This window comes from Ictidomys tridecemlineatus, chromosome 1 (assembly GCF_052094955.1).
Source record: "Ictidomys tridecemlineatus isolate mIctTri1 chromosome 1, mIctTri1.hap1, whole genome shotgun sequence".
Lineage (NCBI taxonomy): Eukaryota > Metazoa > Chordata > Mammalia > Rodentia > Sciuridae > Ictidomys > Ictidomys tridecemlineatus.
This window is the reverse complement of record NC_135477.1, coordinates 243,032,035-243,053,680: the sequence shown is the minus strand read 5'-3', so window position 1 is coordinate 243,053,680 and position 21,646 is coordinate 243,032,035. Positions and strand designations below refer to the sequence as shown.

At 35.7% G+C, this 21,646-nt stretch overlaps 1 long non-coding RNA gene across 5 annotated transcripts in view; it reads left to right on the top strand.

Moving 5' to 3' along the window:
- LOC144365532 (uncharacterized) overlaps window positions 1-21,646 on the top strand; it is a 93,737-nt gene extending 72,091 nt beyond the window's left edge. For 2 of the 5 annotated variants that reach the window (XR_013424069.1, XR_013424072.1), the window contains 2 exons: window positions 5,036-5,144; window positions 17,532-17,720. This is a non-coding gene — a long non-coding RNA (uncharacterized LOC144365532). Of the gene's footprint in view, window positions 1-5,035; window positions 8,428-17,531; window positions 17,721-17,872; window positions 18,274-19,244 lie in introns of those variants that run through there. The other 3 variants (XR_013424070.1, XR_013424068.1, XR_013424066.1) reach the window with 3 other exon arrangements.

The following is a 21,646-nucleotide window of genomic DNA, read 5'->3' as shown; positions in this document are numbered from 1 at the left end:
ATTGCATAATAACCCTCTGCAACTGCTAAAAGTCTTGTTTGTTTTTGTCCCAGAAATTACCTTCTGACTGAACAAAGCTCTAATATCCAGTCTCTTTTCCATGCTCAAAAACAAATATTCACAGTAACATTAAATCTGCTGGTCCTCAGATAAAAATTGAGTGGCCTATCCTCTCCGGAATTTTAGTTCTAGATTTCAGTGTATTCACAATCTCTAACAGATTTTAAAATATGACTTTTTTTTTCAATTTGTCTGGATTTTCTACTTAGTATTAACAAGGATGTGGACTTGCTATGACCTTTTATATCCTACCTGAAAATGGAAGTCTCTTTAGTTTTTTATTTAATATAAGAAAAGTTATAAAATTCTTTATTAAACACACACACACACACACACACACGAAAACAACAACCAATTATCCTCTTTTAATTTCACCTGCCCTAAAAACTACCATCTTGAATTTGCTTTTTACAGACAAATGCCCTAAAAGGCAGAAATTTACTCATTTCTTTTGTCTTTCTTTTCTTTATTCATTAATTAAATGACTCAGAGAAACCAGCTTTTAAGGCTGAATTCAATAAATACTTTTTCTTTGGACTGTTGTGGCACTTTTAAGATTACTTTTCTACCTTACACTTTGGCTCTTCTGAACCTTTCATTTGTAGTCCTCTTTCTCCCACTATTCCTCAAGTGTCTGTGTCCCTCTGCTTCCAGTTTTTATCTTTGAGACACAGCAAAGAACATTTCATCTATGGCATTTAATACAGGTTTATTTGATTGGAAAAATGACTCACACTAAGAAAAACCTGAAAGGAAAGATATAAAACAATACAACTGGGTAGTATAACCCTGTGTTGAGAAAAGACGAAGGCAGGCTGACATCAAAACATGCTAGCCTTTTTTACAGGAATAAAATGAACAAAAAGAATAGAATTGGTGCCTGGAACAGACTGTTGACATAAGAGATTCTGAATAGAGGGGAAGAAACCTCACTAATTAAGTTGTATTTATTTCTATCTTCATCAGCAATCTTCAATCAGTTAACAGAAAGACAATAATTAAGACTGGAAGCTCTAGGTAGGCATTTAAAAGGATCTATACTTTGTGCACAATAAAGGACTTTTGCATGGAGCTTAAAAATATGTGCTTGTTACAGCACTCACTCATGTTTACAACACTAGAAAAACTAGGAATTGAAGGAACTTACTCAACACCGTAAAGGCAATATATGAAAAAATCAAGGCCACCATTATTCTGAATGGAGAAAATGGTAAGCATTTCCTCTAAAAACAGGAATAAGACAAAGATGCCCTCTTTTACCACGTCTATTCAATATAGTCCTTGAAACTCTAGCCAGAACAATTAGGCAAGAGAAGGAAATTAAAGGAATACAAATAAGAAAAGAGGATCTCAAATTATCTCTTTTTGCTGATGACATAATCTATATTTAGAAAACCCAAAATCCTCCACCAGAAGACTTTTAGAACTCATAAATGAATTCATCAAGATAGCAGGATACAAAATCAATACGCATAAATCAATTGCATTCCTACACTCCAATGATTAATCTGCTGATAAAGAGATTAGGAAAACTATTGCATTTACAATGGTCTCAAAAAAATAAAATAATTAGGAATCAATCAAGCAAAAGAGATGAAAGTCCTTTACAATGAAAACTTAGAACACTAAAGAAAGAACTTTTTGAAGAAAACCTTAGAAGATGGAAAGATCTCCCATGTTCTTGGATAGGCAGGATTAATATTGCCATACTACCAAAAGTGCTATATAGATTTAATGCAATTCCCATCAAAATTCTAATTGTGCTCTTTATAGAACTAGAAAAACAGTTATGAAATTCATTTGGAAAAATAGGAGATCCAGAACAATCAAAGCAATCCTTAGTGAGAAAAGCAAAGCAGGTGACAACACAATACTGAATTCAAATTATACTACGGAGCTATAGTAACAAGCACAGCCTGGTATTGGCACCAAAACAGGCATGAAATTCAATGGATTTGAGTAAAACAACACAAAGACAAACCCTCATAAATACAGTTATCTCATACTAGACAAAAGTGGCAAAAACACACTTTTGGAGAAAAGATAAACTTTTTAACAAATGTGATGGGAAAACTGGAAATCCCTATGTAATAGAAGGACATTTGACTTCTATTTCTCACCCTGCACAAAACTCAAAGTGGATCAAAGATCTAGGAATGAGACCAGAAATCCTGCACCTGCTAACACCTGTAGGTCCAACACTCCAACATGTAAGGTCGAGAACTGACTTCCTTAACAAGACGCAAAAAGTGCAAGAAGTAAACTAAAAAAATCAATAAATGGGATGGCATCAAATTAAAATAAAAAGCTTCTTTACAGCAAAGGAAACAATTGAAAATAAAGAGAGAGCCAACACAATGGGAGAAAATTTCTGCCATCTGCTCCTCAGCTAGGGCATTAATATCCAGAATATACAAAGAACTCAAAAAACCTTTTAACACCAAAACAAAAATAACAAATAACCAAATCAATAAACCAAATCAATATATGGGCACAGGAACTAAACAGACACTTTTCAAAAGAATAAATACAAATTGTCAATAAATATAAGAAGAAATGTTCAATATCTCTAACTGTTAGAGAATTGCAAATTAAAACTACATTCTGATTTCATCTCACTCCAGTCAGAATGGCAATTATCAGAAATACAGTAACAATAAAAGTCAGTAGGGATGTGGGGGAAAAGGGTGCATTCATTAATTGTTGGTGATACTGCAAATTAATGCAACCACTTGGAAAAACAGAATGGAAATGCCTCAAAAAACTAGGAATGATGCCACCATATGATCCACCATATGATCCCATTCTTCGGTATATGTACAGAGGATTTTGAATCAGCATACTATAGTGATGCACCCACATCAATGTTTATAGCAGCACAATTCACAATAGCCAAGCTATGGAGCAAACCTAGGTGCCCTTCAACAGATGAATGATGAAAAAAAAATATATATATATATATATATATATATACAATCAAGTATTACTACTCAGCCATAAAGAAGAATGGCTTTATGGCATTTGATGATAAATGGATAGAACTGGAGACTTTCATAGTAAGTGAAATAAGTCAGTACCCAAAAGTCAAAGGTCAAATGTTTTCTCTGATATATGAAAGGTTATCCAAAGTGGCTGGGGGTGGATTAAATAAAAGAATAAAAGAAAGATCAGTGGAGCAGACAAAGGGGAATGAAGGGAAGAGAGGAGGAATGGGATATGGACAGATGGTGGAATGAATCTGACCTAAATTTCCTATGTTCATATATGAATATACCACAGTGAACTTTATCATCATGTACTTCCATAAGATGTAAAATCTTTAAAATATATATATATATATAAATATATAGAAGAAAGAACATTAGAGTAGAGGGAAGGGAATGAGGAAGGGAGAAGAGGAGAGAGAAGGGAAGTACTGGAGGCTGAATTAGAACAAATTATATTCCATTCTTTTATAATTATGTCAAAATGAATCCTATTGTCATGTACAACTAGAAAAAAACAATAAGAAATATGTACTTGTTTTTGAAAAAGCTTAAATTTATTTTACCATTCTCCAAAGAATTATATAAAAATGTCTCTCATTTTCATTGACATCTATTTCTTCATCTTTTATACTTCCTTTAAAGATTTTCAAAATATGATTAGGAGGAAAAGAAATCATCTAGGCTGAAAATATTCATTTCTATGTCTTGGTACCGTGGGTAATGTCACCCTAGAGTAATGTCAGATATTTCTTATATTTCATATATTGACCAAAGGAGGAAACAATGCCCCAGAGTTATGTTTTAGTATAACTAAAATTCTGCCAGGGATAATGCCCCCTTACAAAAGATAATATACACATATATAACTGATAATTGAGTTTGCAGTTAATATTCTTTGAGGTTTTAAGTCTCAGAGATTAGTAATTCTAATATTTAACATTTAATGAGCATACATTACATACCAAAACTGTGCTAAATTCTTTACATATGCTTTCTCACTTAAATCTCCTCCACAGTGATATGAGGTGGGATCTCTGTTTCAGAGAAGAAACTAAAGAATAGAGACTATCATATAAAAGTAAGATCTAGAAACCAGACTGATGGCGTTGGAAACTTTGCCATACTGCTTATCAGCTCTACGGCTATGGGAAAATTATTTAATTGACATCTCTGCCTCAGTTTCTCATATACAATACAGGAATAGTAATCGTGCCTACTTGTGTGTAAAATACCTGATACATTAGAAGGGCTCCTCTATGTGTATCCTTGGGCAAGTTACCCAGTAATAAATTGTCAAGGTTACACAACTAGTAGGTGGCAGGGCCAGGATGTCTGGCTAGATTTAAAGTTCATATATGAATCAAAGTGTTCCATCATTGCCTGAAATTAGTCTGCAGTCTTTCACATTTAGCCAACAAATAGTGCCCATTTTATTTGTTTCACAAAATTTCCTAAAATAGTATGGATTTTTCTCCTTACTTATTGTTTATTGAGTGCTTATGGCAAAGTGCAAGATACTTAACAATGAAGATTTGGGGAAGCTGCTTGTTGAGTGTGTGGACCATCACTGAGTCATATCTCCACAAGGGCTTAGATTTTATGAGGAAAGCTATGTTCAGAAACGAGTCACTTGCTCTTAAGCTATTAGTTTCATAGGAACACACACACACACACACACACACACACACACACACACACACCCCTACACACATGGAGCTTAAAAACACAATCTTTCTCTCTCTGCCCTCACACTTACTTACACTGTCATTTCGGATTCTGATATTCAGAGTGACGGCCATTTGTAAGATAATGATGAATTTTTCATTTTTTGTAGATAACTGGAAGAGATGCTTGTGTTGTATTTTTTGCTCTGCTTTTTTGTCCCATACAAAGTCAGAGCTGTGCCCAAGGAGGGGCAGGGGCTATACATTTTTTAGGAAATTTCCTGGGGTTAGTTTTAAATTAGTTTTTTTTTTTATTCATTCCAGACTGAATTGGCAGGAAAACCATGACAACATCAAGAAAACTGAGACTTCACAACTTCATATTGTCAGCTAACATAATCTGGATGTGTGAATCGCATTATGGAGAAGTTCTGTATCCTGAATGTTCTCATGACCAAGTCTGTGTTTCTGAGCACCAATGGTGAAGATCATGGGAAGGTGACATTGTAATGGAGACAAGACAAACAGATACAATGTGCCTGGCTGGGCAGGCCTGGGTAAGCCATGAGAATACACTCAAGGTTGACCTTGTCACTCCTTGATCAGAACCCTACACTGGCTACTTCTTGTGTGTACAAAATCATGTGTAAATGCCTGCCTCATGTGGAAGCTTCTAGACATTATTACTCCGAACTTATTTCCCAGTATTTAATCCCATGAACCTGTTCTTGAGGCAATTTAAATAGTGTCCCTTTCCAAAAGAGCTTCACACTTCTTTTTTAAGTCAGGTAGCTCATATTTATTTAGGGTTGTTATAAGCATTGTGTTGGATGATGAAGCCATCACAGATGGGCTCCTGGAGAGTCTAAAATGGAAGGGGGCACTTGTTATCAGTGTGCTGAGTTCCTTAAAGAAGGACTGAGCACTCTAAGAATATAGCATAAGGAAGATATCTGTCATAGGTGTCAGGAAAGTTTTCCATGAAGAAATAATTTTGAAGCTGAAAATTGCAAATCAGAATAGAAATGAGCTAAGCTAATGGTAACAATGAATAGAGAACATTCCATACAGAAAGAACTCCAAACGGGAAGGCCCTGAGGCACAGCATCTTTAAAGACCCAAAAAGGATTTTTATGGAAATAGTAGAAAGAGGAAAAATAATAATCCAAGGTGAGGGTGAAATGTAGGTATGGCCCTAACAGACCTGTTAACAAGACTTAGGTTTCGTGTTAAAACACAGGGACATTATAAAATGGTTTTGTTTTACAGAGAATGGAAGTCAAAAATCAGTACTTGATCAGCTCTTCATAGTTAAGACAGCATTCAGAGCCTTTTTAGTTTAATGTAATCTCTTCTAATTTTGCTTTTGTTTCCTATGCTTTGGGATCCCATCCAAAAAAAAAAAAATGCCTATTTCAGTGTCTCAAAATGTTTCCTCTAGTTTTTATTCTGGTAGTTTCATAGTTTTGGGTCCTATATGTAGGTCTTGATCCATTTGACTTGATGCTTACAGGGAAAAACAAGGATCAAGTTTCAGTCTCCTGTTTGTGAATATTCAGTTTCTTTAAAACCATTAATAGAGTCCATCCTTTCTCCAATGTATGTTTTTTGGGAATCAGTTAGCTAATCATAGATGTATGCATGATCTATTCTTGAAATCTCTGTTCTGTCATTTACAACAAAATGAATGGAATAAGAGGACATTATGTTAAGTGAAATAAGCCAGACACAGAAAAACAAGTCCTGCATATTCTTGGTTATATATAGAAGTTAAAAACAGAGATCAGAATGTACAATAGTGATTACTAGGGGAGATAAGAAAGGAGGCAGCCTTTGATCAATGCAGACTGCATGAGTATATTGAAAATTACATAGGGGATAGGAAAGGTAGCAGAATACAACAGTCACTAATATGCCATTATGTAAACATGTGAGTATGTAACAGAAGTGAGTCTGTATTATGTATTTGGGGAGTTCAAAACCCAATTGAGTCGAATGTATGAAAGATGATATGTCTTGAGCTCTGTAATGTTTTGAACAACCAATAAAAAAAAAAGAAAAGAAAATTACACTGAACCAAATAATATATATGTATATATAATTAATATATATTAATCAAAAACAAAATTAAATTACAAAGATAACCTTACAGTGGAAAAAGATGGACATAATTACCCTAAGTACATGTATAAAGACACTAATGGTGTGACTCTACTTCATGTACAACCAGAGAAATGAAAAATCCTGTTCTGTATGTATAATATGAATTGTAATGCATTCTGTTGTCATACATAACAAATTAGAATAATTTGTAGGCTTAGAGGCTACATTTAAGAGAGACACAAGGCACAATTGAGCTAGGTCATTCACCATTGCCAGCTTGGACTAGGATGCAATTTCCTCTAGGCTTCTGAAAAAAAAAAATTAGGAATGAATGTAAAGGCTTGCATCTTGATTTTTTAAAAAAAACTCTAAATACATAGATGTTATGATTTAGATATGAGATTTCCCCCAAAAGCTTGTTTGTGAGGTCATGCAAGAATGTTCAGAGGTGAAATGATCATATTATACAGATTAGAGTATAACTGGTAGATTCATCCACTGGAAAGGATGAACTAGATGATAGCTTTAGGCAGGTGGGGTAATGGAGAAATAGGTCATGGAAGCATGCCTTGGGGGGTCATATTTTGTCCCTTGTAAGCACCCTTTCTGCTTTCTGATTGCCATCTCCTTAGCTGCTTTTGACTGCTGTGCCCTTCTACCATGATGTTCTACCCCACCTCAGGCCAGCCCTATGGAGTCAGCCAACCTTAGACTGAACCTCTGAAATTGTGTGAAAAATAGAATTATCCTCCTTTATGTTGTTCTTGTGAGGCCTGTTGGTCACAGTGATGAAAAGATGACTACAGTAACAAGTAAAATTTGAGGTGATAGGATAAAACTATAGCACCTACATTAAAAAACACAAAGTTCTTACCAACAGTAACTCCATATGAGGCAGCAATAGGATGCAGCCAGCCAAAAGAAGAATTAAGAGAGATTTAAAAAGCATACATAAATCATTCTCACATTAGGAGAAGCATGTTATTTCTAGTGAAGGAGATACTTGGGGATATATTTCCTTTTGACTTTTTCTTGTTTTTGTACATCTTGCAAATAAAGAAACCAGCTGCCTTTGTCTGGACTTTCAAATATATTTGTATAACAATCAGCCTTGGATGATAGATTGATATTATTACCCTCTGGGAAAAAATATCCATGAAGCCTGTGGTTCGTTATAAAACATCAGACTCTCTTTTAAGTTTATTGTTTCTCTTCTGTGAAAGAAGCCATGGGTATGCAGATGGCACCTGACCATTTTCACATGGTGCTGTGGGTAAGGACCCCAGAGAACCACAAGGGGTTGATACCCTGGCAACTACCATTAGAGTAAGTAATAAATCAGCTCTGATCTCTGAATAAGGAGTATCATATTTTCTGTCTGCATCCATGAAACTGTGGCCAACCAACTTGTTCACTTGCAAGTAGGGTAAATTATTAGGCCCCTCATAGTTCTGGCTAGTGTTACTTCCAAGAGCCTATTTGTCCAGGTCTTGTCCAGGTCTTTGTTCCACTCATGAAATACAACCAGCTCTTTGCCAACTTCTTAGACAATCAGGATGAAACCCTATACTCTATCAGATCCCAACACCAGTGCACAGACAGGCTCAACAAAATGAATACTTCTCTAAATGAAAGTCTTCCCTAGTAAGTCCAGGTTAGCCGAGTTCTACTGGGTTGACATATAACTAGCAGCCTCAGGAGTTGTATTTGAAATCTTATAGTTCATTTCAGTGTTCCACTGTGATGCTGTCAGCCTGTCCACCACTTGTCTCTTAAGCCCTATTTGATAGAATGAAAATCCATAGTTCAGGCAACATTCTTAAAGAAGAATATCACATCAGATGAGGGAAAAAGCTTGGTATCCCACAGGCATAGATTACAATCTCAGATCAACCACTTACTATGTTATCTGATACTTAACTTCTTTAGTCCCTTATTTGTCACATGAAAATAAAACTACTTCATAGTAAGGGTATAAGTAATATATAGAAGAAATGAGTGGAAGTGCTTATCAGAGTTTCTCCCAAATATCAAAGACTCATGTAGTAGCTGTTATTCTCCCTTTCTGGCCTCATCCTAATCATTCCCCTCTACCAACAAAAGCAAAAGTTCAATTTTACTGGAAAAAGCATTACACCCAGGCATTGTGAGGGCTTGCCACATTTCTCAAGCAATGGGAGAGTTTTAAATAAAAAGGTAATTCGGTAAAACCATGCTTGCCTAAAACTTAAGATCCCAGGGGTCTCTTTCTCTCCCTCTCTCTCTCAGAAACAGCATTTATGAATATATTTAAATGAACTTACTAACCTAAAGGCTGCTTTTAGTCTTGTCATAGAACAATAATTAATCAATATTGGTTATTATAGAGGTAAAAGTGTGGAAAATTTGCCTCTTCTGGTGCATTTTGTGACTCTGTTTATCAGCATTGTTAATTCTTCCTATTCTCACCAAATAGTGAGTTGGCTGTTAATGGTTTGCCAATCCAAGTGATGTATAGATTTTTTGTGAGATTATTTAAAATTTCTCCATAAAATTTAAGTTTATGTTTAGGGAATGGAAAGAAAAACAGTGCTTTAATACTGGTTGTATACATTTTCCTCCCTTCAGCTATAATTTATTTCTTTGATGTTCTAATTGAAAGAAATGGATTTGTTTTCAATCATTTACTCCTACTTTGAAGAACAGCCTCCCATCTACATAGGAAGTATAAGAAACCTTTTTTACCTGGAATTATTTTAGCTATGTACTACTATTCAAAGACTTTTCAAAAACAACATAAAGTAATAGCTTTTGTGCTGGGCCACCCAGAAGCCTTGACATCGGATGAGCCTCTGGATGCCGTAGCAACTGCAGCTTTGTAGTCATGGTAACAGCCTTGTGCTCCATAGGCAAAACCAATGAGCTTTAAGCATCACTACATTCTAGCTAAGCTTCTCTGACCTTATCAGAGAGCAGCAAGATCTGTCTGTTCTTCTAAGTGCACGTGCCCCTCAGCAGAGAGGGGGAAATGTGCATAATGTACCTGATTTAAATGTCATGATTAGCTTATTCAAACAAATGAATCCTTATCCTAGTTTAATGGGTTAAATAGCCTGGTTTTCCTATAGTAGATTGTTGATTTTGATTACCCATGAGGATGTTCCAAAAGCAGAGCCCCTATAGCCTGTATGTGGTGAATGTGGTGATAGCTAAACATTTCAGAAGAGTAAAATACATAGACTTCCCTTCAGTGACAAAACTGGAGACCCCAGGGGACCTGGGAAATGAATTTCATACGTTTTGTTGAATGTTTTCCTCTCATGCAGGATGATAATAAAGAACGGTGTCATCTTTCAAATTAATAATGTCACTTCAAGGTTACAGGAGCAAAAACCAAATTTGTAATTCAATCTACACCTGACGTGCAATGCTTTTGAACAGGCTCATGACTTCCGTGGAATACATCCTTCCTAAAACTGGACTAGAAAACCATAGCCAGCAAAACTGCTTGTTTAACTTTCTCAAGCTTAAAAGCATGGAATGGATAGTCAAGGCTAAGCAACCCATTCATAAAAAGGACATCAGTAATTCTCTTTCAGTTAAGTTCACTAGCTGTTCACGGATACATTATGTATGATTGCTTAATCTCTTATTCAAATGTGTAACAACAAACTAGATAAGTTTCCCAACAATACATAATTTTGATCTCGTTGTATATTTGAACTATTTCACACTTCATAGCATTTCTCATATCAAAAACAATAGCTCAGGGGCTGGGGATGTGGCTCAAGCGGTAGCGCGCTCGCCTAGCATGCGTGCGGCCCGGGTTCGATCCTCAGCACCACATACCAACAAAGATGTTGTGTCCGCCGAGAACTAAAAAATAAATATTAAAAAAATTCTCTCTCTCTCTCCCCTCTCTCACTCTCTCTTTAAAAAAAAAACAATAGCTCAAATATTAATCTTTGAGTTTTTATTTCATTTATCCCTTTCTTTAGGCCAATTGTTCATTCGTTTTGTTCTACTACTGTTTCCAGTGCAAAGCCAGTTTTAATTACTAATATAAATCAACTATTTATATAAATCAGCTCTAGTTAGATTAATTTCTAATGGTTCTAACCTGCACCAATTCACAAGAGTAGTTCTTTCATCCAAGTGATCATTTAATATATACAAAGTGCCTCTTGTGTATTATGTTAAATGCCACTGAAGATACAAAGATGAATGAGAAATGGCTCTTGCTCTCAAGAAACTGGCAAATTTGGCTTGAATGAAATGGATCTGCATCTTTGGAGCAGTGGAGTCACCCTATGCGCAAGAATGTAAAGAGACAGACTAGACTATTCCATCTTCATTTCCAATAAAACCCATGGAAAACTGACTCTTTAGTTCTCATCAACTTAGTGGGGACATGGGCTTCGTGGTTCTTATGCTAGGATCTGAAGCACTTTTTTTTTTAGGAAAAAAAATTTTAAAAAAGATATATATATATATATATATATATATATATATATATATATATATATGTTGTAGTTGAACACAATATCTTTATTTTATTTATTTATTTTTATGTGGTGCTGAGAATCAAACCCAGTGCCTCGTATGAGCTAGATGAGTGTTTACTGCTGAGCTCCAACCCTAGCCCTGAAGCATATTTTTAAAGCAAGCTATCATGCTTGAGGGTTTGAGATATATTTTGTTACAGGCTTTTGCAATCATGTAGGTGGTATTGCTGAGTGTCTTCTTTAACACCCGTTTATCAAACAATACTTTTACTGGAGGGGATAGCTTTTCTCCTAACAGGAGGATCACAGTTGTTTGCCTCATGGCATTTTTGTTTCCATAGTTCATAGCAGACAGAGAAGGTGTTGTTAGTGAATATGCTGGAACTGTCATAAAATGGACAACAAAGAGAAAATTTTAAATGAAACTCAGATTTGGTGAACTCAACTTAATAGAAATCATGGTCCAAGAAATTACTTCATCCCTAAACTTTGAGCTGCTCACATGAAAAATAAAAGCCTAATAGATAATGCTGAATTTACTATTTGGAAAATTATCTGATTTACCATGGAATCCTTTTGATAATAGAACCTTTAGAATTATGAACTTTATATCATTTCATTTTATTCTCAATAGGCTATTGCGATCTTTGCCAATACCTGATAAGCAGAACAAATTAAAGAAAGTTATTGTGTTCAAAAATCACTGGGTAGAATGGACATTAGGGTCATCTGGTTCATCTCTATCATTTTGTAAATGAGGAATATGAGGTCAGTAAGTTTCCTTCCAGTTTAAAATGTCAAATTTGATAACTTCTTGACAATCCAGTTAAACCAACTGTTTTGTCATCAGTATAAATCTGCACTCAAGTGAAAGTTGTCTATCTTCAGGAGGTTTGATTCATTCTATCTGACTATTTCTGCTTCAGTTTTATCAGTTTCAACCATTTTAAGGTAAAGAATGATTAAGGTTTATAAAGAGTTATTGAAAGAAGCACAGAAAGAGAGGCAAATTATACTGATAAGAATTTGGCTTAAGCCTGGGGAAGAAATGGATAAAGATGACAGCAGGCTTTTCAAAAAATATTTTCAGTTTTCCCAAGTCCATGATTTTTCCAAGTTTAAAAGATCTCCTTTGCCTCTATACTTTCATGGGTCTCCAGATGCCTTTGTATGTCCCATCTACTTTCTTAGCCTCTTTTTTACTTCTCTTCTTAATCTTCTGTCAACTCATCCTGCTCTTCACTAATGTCTTAATGGTAGAAAGCTGTCAATTGCCCTTCTGTGTCTGAATATGAATGTAAACTCAAGGTCCTGTCTGTCTGTTCTAATCTGCAGGAGAAATTTGATGAGCAAGTATACACACACACACACACACACACACGCACACACACACACACACACACACACACATATACCATAAGTGTCTCCTAAAGAGAAGTCTCTTCTGTATTTGAGACAATTTCCCTTCAGCAGCACTTGATCTGCACCTCCATGCTACATTAGTGCCTTCCTTGTACTCTGGCCACCTGAGCAGATCTCTTTGTTACATCTTAGGCTGCTGTACAGAGAAGTTTCTTCACCCAGGGCACTCTATGTCCTAATGCTTTCTTTCTCCTTACTTGCTTTGAAAACTTACTTGCTCTTGATATTATGCTCTCAAGATCCTGATTTCTAAAACTAGCCATAATCTTCTAAATTATTTGTCTGAAGACATTAATGGAAGATAATGGCTTAATGTGCATTTTAAGAAGACCCTTTAGTGCTTTAACCCAAATGAGATGTGAATTTATCATTCTCTGATGTGCTGGCTGGGGATATTTTAAGGTTTCTTACTTTCCTATCCCCTTTAATTCAGTTGGTGGATGATTGCTCACCATCCACTATGAGCCAGACCTTCATACCCAGCTTCAACACTTGTATCTAGTTGTCCCAGTGGAAGAACTAATAATAACTCTCATTGGTCAAGGATGTGTTATGAGCCTGTATTAGTTTGTCGGGGCTGCCTTAGCAAAATACCACAAACTGAATGGCTTAAACAACAAAGATTTATTTTCTCACAGTCCTGTAGGTTAGAAGTCCTAGAATCAAAGGTTTGCCAGGACTGGGTTTTTCTAAGGCCTCTTCTTGGCTTGTGGAAAGCCTCTTTTCTGTCATGTCCTCACACGGGCTTTTATCTGTACCCAGGAACCTCTGAGTCTTAATCTCTTCTTATAAGGAAACCAGTCAGGTGGTGCACCCACATGATGTTATTTTACTTTCATTACCTATTTTAAGGCCCTATCTCAAAACAGATTCATATTATGAGTAATCAAAAATTAGAATTTTACATAATTTCAGCCCACAACATAGCTCAACATCATAGGAAACAATTTATATATGCAATCTTTAATCACTAAAAAAAAAAAATCTAAGAAGGTTCATGTTAACATTTAATTTTTTTTCTGCAGGAAAAAAAAAAGTGAGGATAAGGAAGAAACAGTAACGTAGCCAAGGTAACATAACTACAAGGTGATGAGACTAGGAATTGAATGGAGGGTAATAACCCCAGAGACCATGTTCTTCCTCTTTCCCACTCTGCCTCCAGCTGAGAGTTAGAGCCAGACAACTTTTCTCTTAGATACATTGATCCTGTTTCCTGGAATTTTTACTCCATGGGAAATTGAGAGGCTTAATTGGCATGCAAACAAAAATTCTCCTAGAGAAACTATGTTCAAGAAACAGAATAATAGATAATTTTCTAATAGCCTGTTTCTTTAACTTCACAAATATTTAAAAGGATTTTCATCGTTTTTTCAGTAACAAAGGAATCTCAAAATTTAATTTTTTAAAATGAGTAACTGTGACATATTTATAAATAGCTGTAGAAATTTTTTAAATCAAAAAGAAGATATTAATTCGCATATGTTTCTCTAGCCTCTAACCCACCAGAGAGCAAGGAGATATTCTTTACTGTTCTCCTTTTGTGTCAGTGGAAACGGAGACAAAATACCTCCTTACTCATTCAAATTATTTATTTTATCAATTTTTTTTTCTGATGCCAAGTACTGAAATAAACTATTTCATGATAAGAGATCACCTGTGACAAGTCAGTTGTTTTTATTTATTTCTGTAGCACAGAACAATTTACATGAACAAATCTCTAACTTTCATCTAATGACCAAAATAATGATGGTATTCCTTCAAGGAAGGTAGCATTAAAATGAAGTTCTTTTATATTAGTTTACAGTTAACTATTGTTGTTAAGTCATTCTTTAAAAAGGAAAAATAATTTAACAAAGAAGAGAAGAATGAAAAATTAAGGATTAAATATTAAGGGCTAATTTGGAGATGAGAGGTTGTGTCAATTGTGATTAAGGAAAAAAAAAAAAAACTCTTCTAGTCTAATCTTTTCATGGAAAGAAAAAGAAATACATTTCCAGTCCATAGGTGGTGACACTTGCAATGTCACTTTACTGTAGTTTTTATGCTTGAATCAATGCACGGCTACTGAATGATGATGGAAGTGTAATTTAGCACTAGAGAAAAGGTGGAATTATGCTACTCAGGTACATTTTTAAAGTAGTTATTTTACCAGAAGCTAAATGTAATACTCTGGTTGAAAAATCCCCCACAGAAGTCAAGCAACCCTGCAGGGTCACCAAGACCATTCAGCTAGTACATGGTGGTGATGGGATTAACCTCCAGATCCTATTACCTGTGTGCCCATGGTTCTACCTTTAAGTTTTGACCATTGAACTTCCTCCTAACCCAATTTGCTCTTTCATGCTCTTGATGCACAGGTGACTTGATGGTCAGTGATAATCTATCAAAGGAATGGCTCAACAGTTTTTCCTAGCATAAAAATGTGTGAAGGACAGCTGCAGGTAGGAAAACAATTCTGTGGTTTGGCAGTGCACTCACATCCTTAGCAGGGGAACATGCAAAACACAAGATTTCTCAAATTGAGAGGAACATTTGGGCTAAGTTACTTCTGAAAAAGAAAATAAAGTTTCTGCTGTACAGACCAGAAATTCAATTTCAGCCAACACAAAGGAGATTAAGGCCAAAGGAGATGATTTTATTGATCAAACCCCGTAACTGATGATTTGAAAATCTTGATACGTGTCATTGTGTTATGTCAGGAATGTGGAATCTATTATATATCATAGTTTCATCTAAAAAAATAATCAGCAATATTGTAATTCACTAGTTTATAATAATACCTAATCTATTTCAGATTATGAATGACTTCGGGAATCTTTTGAAGCCAAAATCTCTTTTCCTCAGAAAGCAAAATTCAAATGCATCCAACATTTTGTAAAAAACATTAAGGTGCTCACAGGATCTTTGGACAACACCCATGGGCACTAGTTTAAGACGCTCTTGCATAAAGAGGCATACATTTCCAATTATCAGTCTATCTGCATCATCAATTCAGAGGTTTTCATTTCAAAGAAAATAAACACAGAGAAATCTCTTTGATATGGCTATCGCCAAAGATACACAAGTGAAAGTTACAGTATTTTATCAAAAATAAGGCAGAGTATTTGTGCTTTGAAGAAGGTTGCATACTGAGACTAAGTAACCAAGGATGTCATTGCTAAGGCATCAGCAGCAGAGCTCAGTACAAAGCCAAATGCCCAAGACATAGAGGAATCCTGTTTTATATATTTTAAATGATTCAGCTCTAGGGCTATTTATAATTTCTTAAAAACTAAATTATATTTTTATGACATATCCCATATTCTTAAGTTTTCTAAGGTAAGTCTACTCTTATAGATGCATTTTGAGTCCAAAACTCTCATTCATTCAACAAATAATTATTGCAGTGGGCAAATAGCCTGATGAATAATCATACTCTGGGATTGCATGAATCATAAAGACTAAGATTCATCAAACATGGGAATAAACAATTTGTTATTCATTAGCTTTTCCTTAAGTTAAATAGACACAAAAATAACTCCAGCTAGGTTCCTTAAAATACATTTCAAAGTCGTTAAAGAAAATTCTCCCCAAATCTACATAAATAACTTGTTTGAACTTTTAGTAAATAAAGTGGTTTGTTCTTGAACAAGTCCTTACCCCTTCTATTGTTCAGTATCTTCGTTTTAAAACAGGGGGAAATAATAGTTATCTCATAATATTGTTATGAAATTGAATAAGATAAAGTTAAAAAGGATTTTAGCAAGTAAATGTTTGAGAACATATCTTATGGTTACTAAAACAGATACGTAGTGATTTATGTTAAGATAATGTCACGAATTGCAGAGAATGACAAAATTTCAAATGATTAGTACAGGCAGTAACAGATTTGTTCAGCAAGACTAGCATGAATTAAGATGGTCTAAAGTTTCTAGGGAAGGTGGGACCTGAACTGTACCTGAAGTCTGAATAGGATTCTTTGCAAGGATAGAAAATCCTAACAGGTGGGAAGTGGTATAAGAAGGACTAGAGATACTGAACATGCTTGTTTTGCTTGGGTGATGGTAGTACATTTTTCTGACTTGTCCGGAAGATTTGAGAGTCAGAGTTGGGAAAATCTGAGGAGCATCTTGAGGCTTAATGAAGCCTCAAGAAAATGAAAGGCATTTCATCAGAAAAATAACACGTTTTAGAAAGATCATCTTATCACCATGGTGTGGGAGAAAAAAATTATTGTGGGCTAGGAATTTAAGAGATGGAGAAGATTGTGTTGCTGATGGAAGCTATTAAGAAAAAATAGCCAACCTAGACATAAAGGACGTAACAAAAACCTACTTGGTTCATGGCACTTCAAATAGGAAGGAACAGCCACAGCTGGAAACATCCAGGAAAAAGATGAAAGGTGTTCCTTAGGAGAGATGATTTGAAGATGATGGTGTCAATAAGTAGAGAATGAAGACATAGTAATGGGCCTGGAGTGTTTAGGGAAGTGAGGACACTAGATCTAAAGGAAACTAGGAAGCATATTTCTTCCTGCAAACAGAGGTGAGGAGGAGATCATTTTAAACGATTTACTTCCTGAAGGAGCAACCATCTCTCATTCATCTTAGAATCCTTAGCACTTAGTCTAGAATCAAGAATATGAGCTTGGATAGTATAAGTGTGCAACTGGAATTTAAAACAAAAGCAAAGTTAGAAATAGAAATATATATGGCAGGTATATAAGATTTGCTCCATTCCATGGGAGAGAGGTAGACACTGGCTATGGCCCATGGTTGGAGACTGGAAGCTTCTTACAATTCACCTTAACTGTGAACTATTTCTACTACCAGCATCTGCAAATCCTTGCTTGAAGACTTCCTTTGCCCACCAGAGCCAGATGAACCTGTATATGAAGCAAACCAAAAGTGCTACAGAACACTCACCCATCAGAACAGCCCTCGACTAATGTGAGAGAGGAGCTTATAATAAATATTCCAGCTCTGTTCTCTCTCCCAGAGTTGTTCTCTAGTTAAATCCAATTGCAGTTACTCAAAGTGGTCATTTGCTGGATAGCTCACTTATTATGGATTTCTATATTACTTTCTACATGTCCCATTGTTTGTTTGTTGTTTGTTTGTTTTCTGGTAATATCTCCCAAATAAACCACTTGCACTTGAATCCTCTTTTCAAGACCTGTCTTTGGAGAACTTCTATTAAGTCAGTGGGAATGACCTAAGATCATTCCAGGAGTAAACCAGCTGAAACCCAAATTCAGCGGAAGGACATACCAGGAGGACAGAGTGAATGATGGAGAAGTACTCAGGCAACACTGCCCCTCCACACCCAGGTTCTATGGAGAAAGGAGGAGTGAGCATCATCTGGATACCAAGAGCAAACCTGAAGTTGGAATCCAGGTGTAAATTCCAAGGAAAAGTAATAGCCAGATGTGGAGTCCAAAGAGATGAGCTAAGTGTCTCCTACCAAAAAAAAAATCATAGAGAGAAAAAAGATGTATAAACTCAAACCAGGTAGTCAGCTTTTCACTACTGTGCACAAAACACCAAAAAAAAAAAAAAAAACCAGAAGAGGAAAGTATGTTGGCTCATGTTTTTAGAGTTTTATTTGATGGTTGACTAAGTCCCTTGCTCTGGGCCCAAGGTGAGGCAGAACATCAAGGTGGAGGGCATGGCAAAAGAACACTGGTGACCAGAAAGCAGAGATAGCAGGGAAGGGACCACCGGGAAGATGAGCCCTTCCTGGACTTATCCCCAGTGACTCACCTCCACCAGCCATGTCCCTCAGGCCAAGAGTTACTACCCAGCACAGTATCCCATTTAAACTAGGATGAACTAATTAGGTTACAGGTTTTGTACTTTGATCATTTCTCCTCTGTGTATTCCTGCATTAACACAGGAGTTTTGGGGGACACCTTACATCCAAACCAGAGAACCAGGAAAAGGTGGTTAAGAAGGGGAAGGGTTTATACAGAAAAATAATATTTGACCCAGTAGCTGGTGAAGGATTGAACAACTGAAGAGTCTTTGTAGTTCTCTTAGTACATATAATCTGTCACATTTTTATTTAATAGTTTTTTTTTTAATTTCCTAGCAAGTAAACAAACATCTGGTAAGGTCTGTATCCTTTTTTTATTCTTTTCATATTGGGTCTCTTCTCCTCTTTCCTTCAAGATAATGCTGTTGGAATATTCTCAGAGAGAACTCACTGTTTGCCCTGCTGGGTTCCTGTGCTCTTTTGGATAGTAATACACAGGGTGGCAAAAGGACCAAATCACAGTTGGCTGATTCAATGACTTGGCAATTACTAAGCCTGTTACCCTTCACTGTTCCTCTGTTCCATGGACTTGAGCTAATGCCAGTCTTTTGCTCACAAAACTGGCCCAGAAGTTGGCATGAATCCCTTGTCTGCTGCACAGGAATGCTCCTCTTTCCCTTGGGAACCTATTGGCCAGGGTCTTTGCCCAAAAATACACCCTGTGTAACTAAGTAATATTTTATCTTTCACCCCAGAATGCATGATGTCTTTTTTTTTTTTTTCATTTTCAGGCTTAGAGACTGCATGTCCGATAGCCCGCTTTAGAAGCTGCTCTGCCGTACTCTTCTGCTGAATAGCCTCTAACACAGACACGTGCTATTACACTTGGGAAGGCAAAAAACTGTGTCACTCCTGTTGCTGCTGCCACCGTAGCTGACATCATAGCCACTCCATCTCTTTGCAACAACTTCTTACTCACTTTGTGATCCAGATTCTTGGCACCCTCCTGACATTTCCAACATTACAGAGAAACAATGACTACAAAGTGCAATGGACAAATGTCATCTTGCCAATCGAAGCTGTTTACTTTTCAAATGTCAAGGCTTTACCTCCTCATGTTTAACTCTCTTCCCTCACAGTCTTGCACTCAAGTGCCTAGGGAAATGGCAAAGTCTCCTAATTTGTCTGGTAAGCATAAGCCTGTTGGGTAGGGAAATTCTAAAGACCTGTGAACAATTCCCTGTTGGTTATAATAATCATCAACACTATTATTATAAACCTCTTAGGAAATAATGTTGGAAGCTAGCTGAATTTGAAGATAATGCATTACTAGTTCATTTTTAGCTTATTTTTATTTGTTCTAATTAGTTATACATGACAGTAAAATGATTTTTGATACATCATACATAAATGGAGTATAACTTTGCTCATTCTTCTTGTTGTACATGATGTAGAGTTAAACCAACTGGGTAATCATATATGCACATAGAGTCCAATTCATTCTACTATAATTCCTACTCTCATGTCCTCTTCTTTCCTTTCACATCCCTCTGTGTAATCTAAAGTACCTCTGTTCTTCCCTAGCCCCTCCTCCAATTTACTGTGAATTAGCATCCATGTATCAGAGAAAACATTTGGCCTTTGGTTCTTTGGGATTGGCTTATTTCACTTAGCATAATATTCTCTAGCTCTATCCATTTACCAGCATATGTCATCATTTTACTCTTCTTTAAGGCTGAGTTATATTCTATTATGTATATATACCTCAATTTTTTATCCATTCTTCTGTTGAAGGGCACCTGAGTTGAGCTATTGTGAATTGAGTTGCTATAATCATTGATGTGGCTGTGTACCTGTCAATTTTTACAAAGCAAGACAATCACATGATATCTAGTGACAAAATTCTAATTGAGTATCAGGGTTGGGGGTTACAGTGGTCAACTGAGAGATTATATAAAAACATGTTAGCTGCTTGCCCATCCAATTTAGAATGATTCTTGAATCATATTTTTGCCAACCACACTACAGTCATATATATATATATATATTGAACTAATAACATTTGATGCAAGATTTAATTTGATTCAAAATATTTTTAGATGGGACCACTTCTGAAAAATCTAACAGAATTTAACCAAAGAACTAGCCCACACACAGTTAGTATTAGAGAAGTATGCCTGTTCATGTTAAGAGTGTACATGTTAATTATGTGTGTTATATTATTTATAGCCCACAATACAGTTATGCTTACTAGTCAAAATACCTTATGGAAAACTTGAATCAGGCCTAAAAAATTATAAAGTAACTATAGAGAAGGCTAATACAGAAAATAATTCTTGTTTTAGAAAAAAACTATGTACTGGTACCTTTGTTTCCTCCCATTTTCACTTGGACATTGATATAAAAGATACTTACAAGCCAAGCAACAAGTTCCATTAGTGAAAGAGGTTGTCCTACAAGCTTCCATGTATAGAGCCATAAGATTTATTGTCCATAAAGTAGGAAATCAACAAATGTTTATTAATTAGTCAGGAAGCCTAAATTCCCTGATTGATGTGGTGAGTGTAGTATGCATGATATACTTGATAGTATCAGCTGAGACCTATTCTAATCAGATGTGTTTAAGCTCATGGACAGTTGATTATTAGTGGAAAAATATCCTAGATGTTGTCAAGGACTTGAGTTTTGCAGAATACAAGGAAACTATATGAGTGTTGGTTTGTGGATTAGTATTTCACTGATACATGCTCATTAAAAAAAGTATCCAGGATACATTAACTCTGTAAGATACATGGTTTATATATTTAAGTATATATGTGAGTTTGTGATGTAGTCCTTATCCACAAATAATTGAAAATCCCTTTTGACAGTATATAATTGGTTCTCTACCATTGATTTCATCTCATGAGACCAGTACTAAAAGAAGTGTTAATTTTAAGAGAAGATCAACATTGGGAAAATAGTCCAAGCTTCAGCCCCTCTCAGAAATATCTTTCAAAAAAAGATATAGGGGCCAGGCATGATGGAGCACACCTGTAATTTGAGGTAGTAGGATTGAAAGTCCAAAGCCAGCCTCAGAAACTTGGCAAGGCCCCAAACAACTCTCCAAGACCCTGTCAAAGAAAATGATGATGATTTTAAAAGACTTTTTTTAATATAAAGAAACCTAACCAATAAATTAATGTGCAAAACC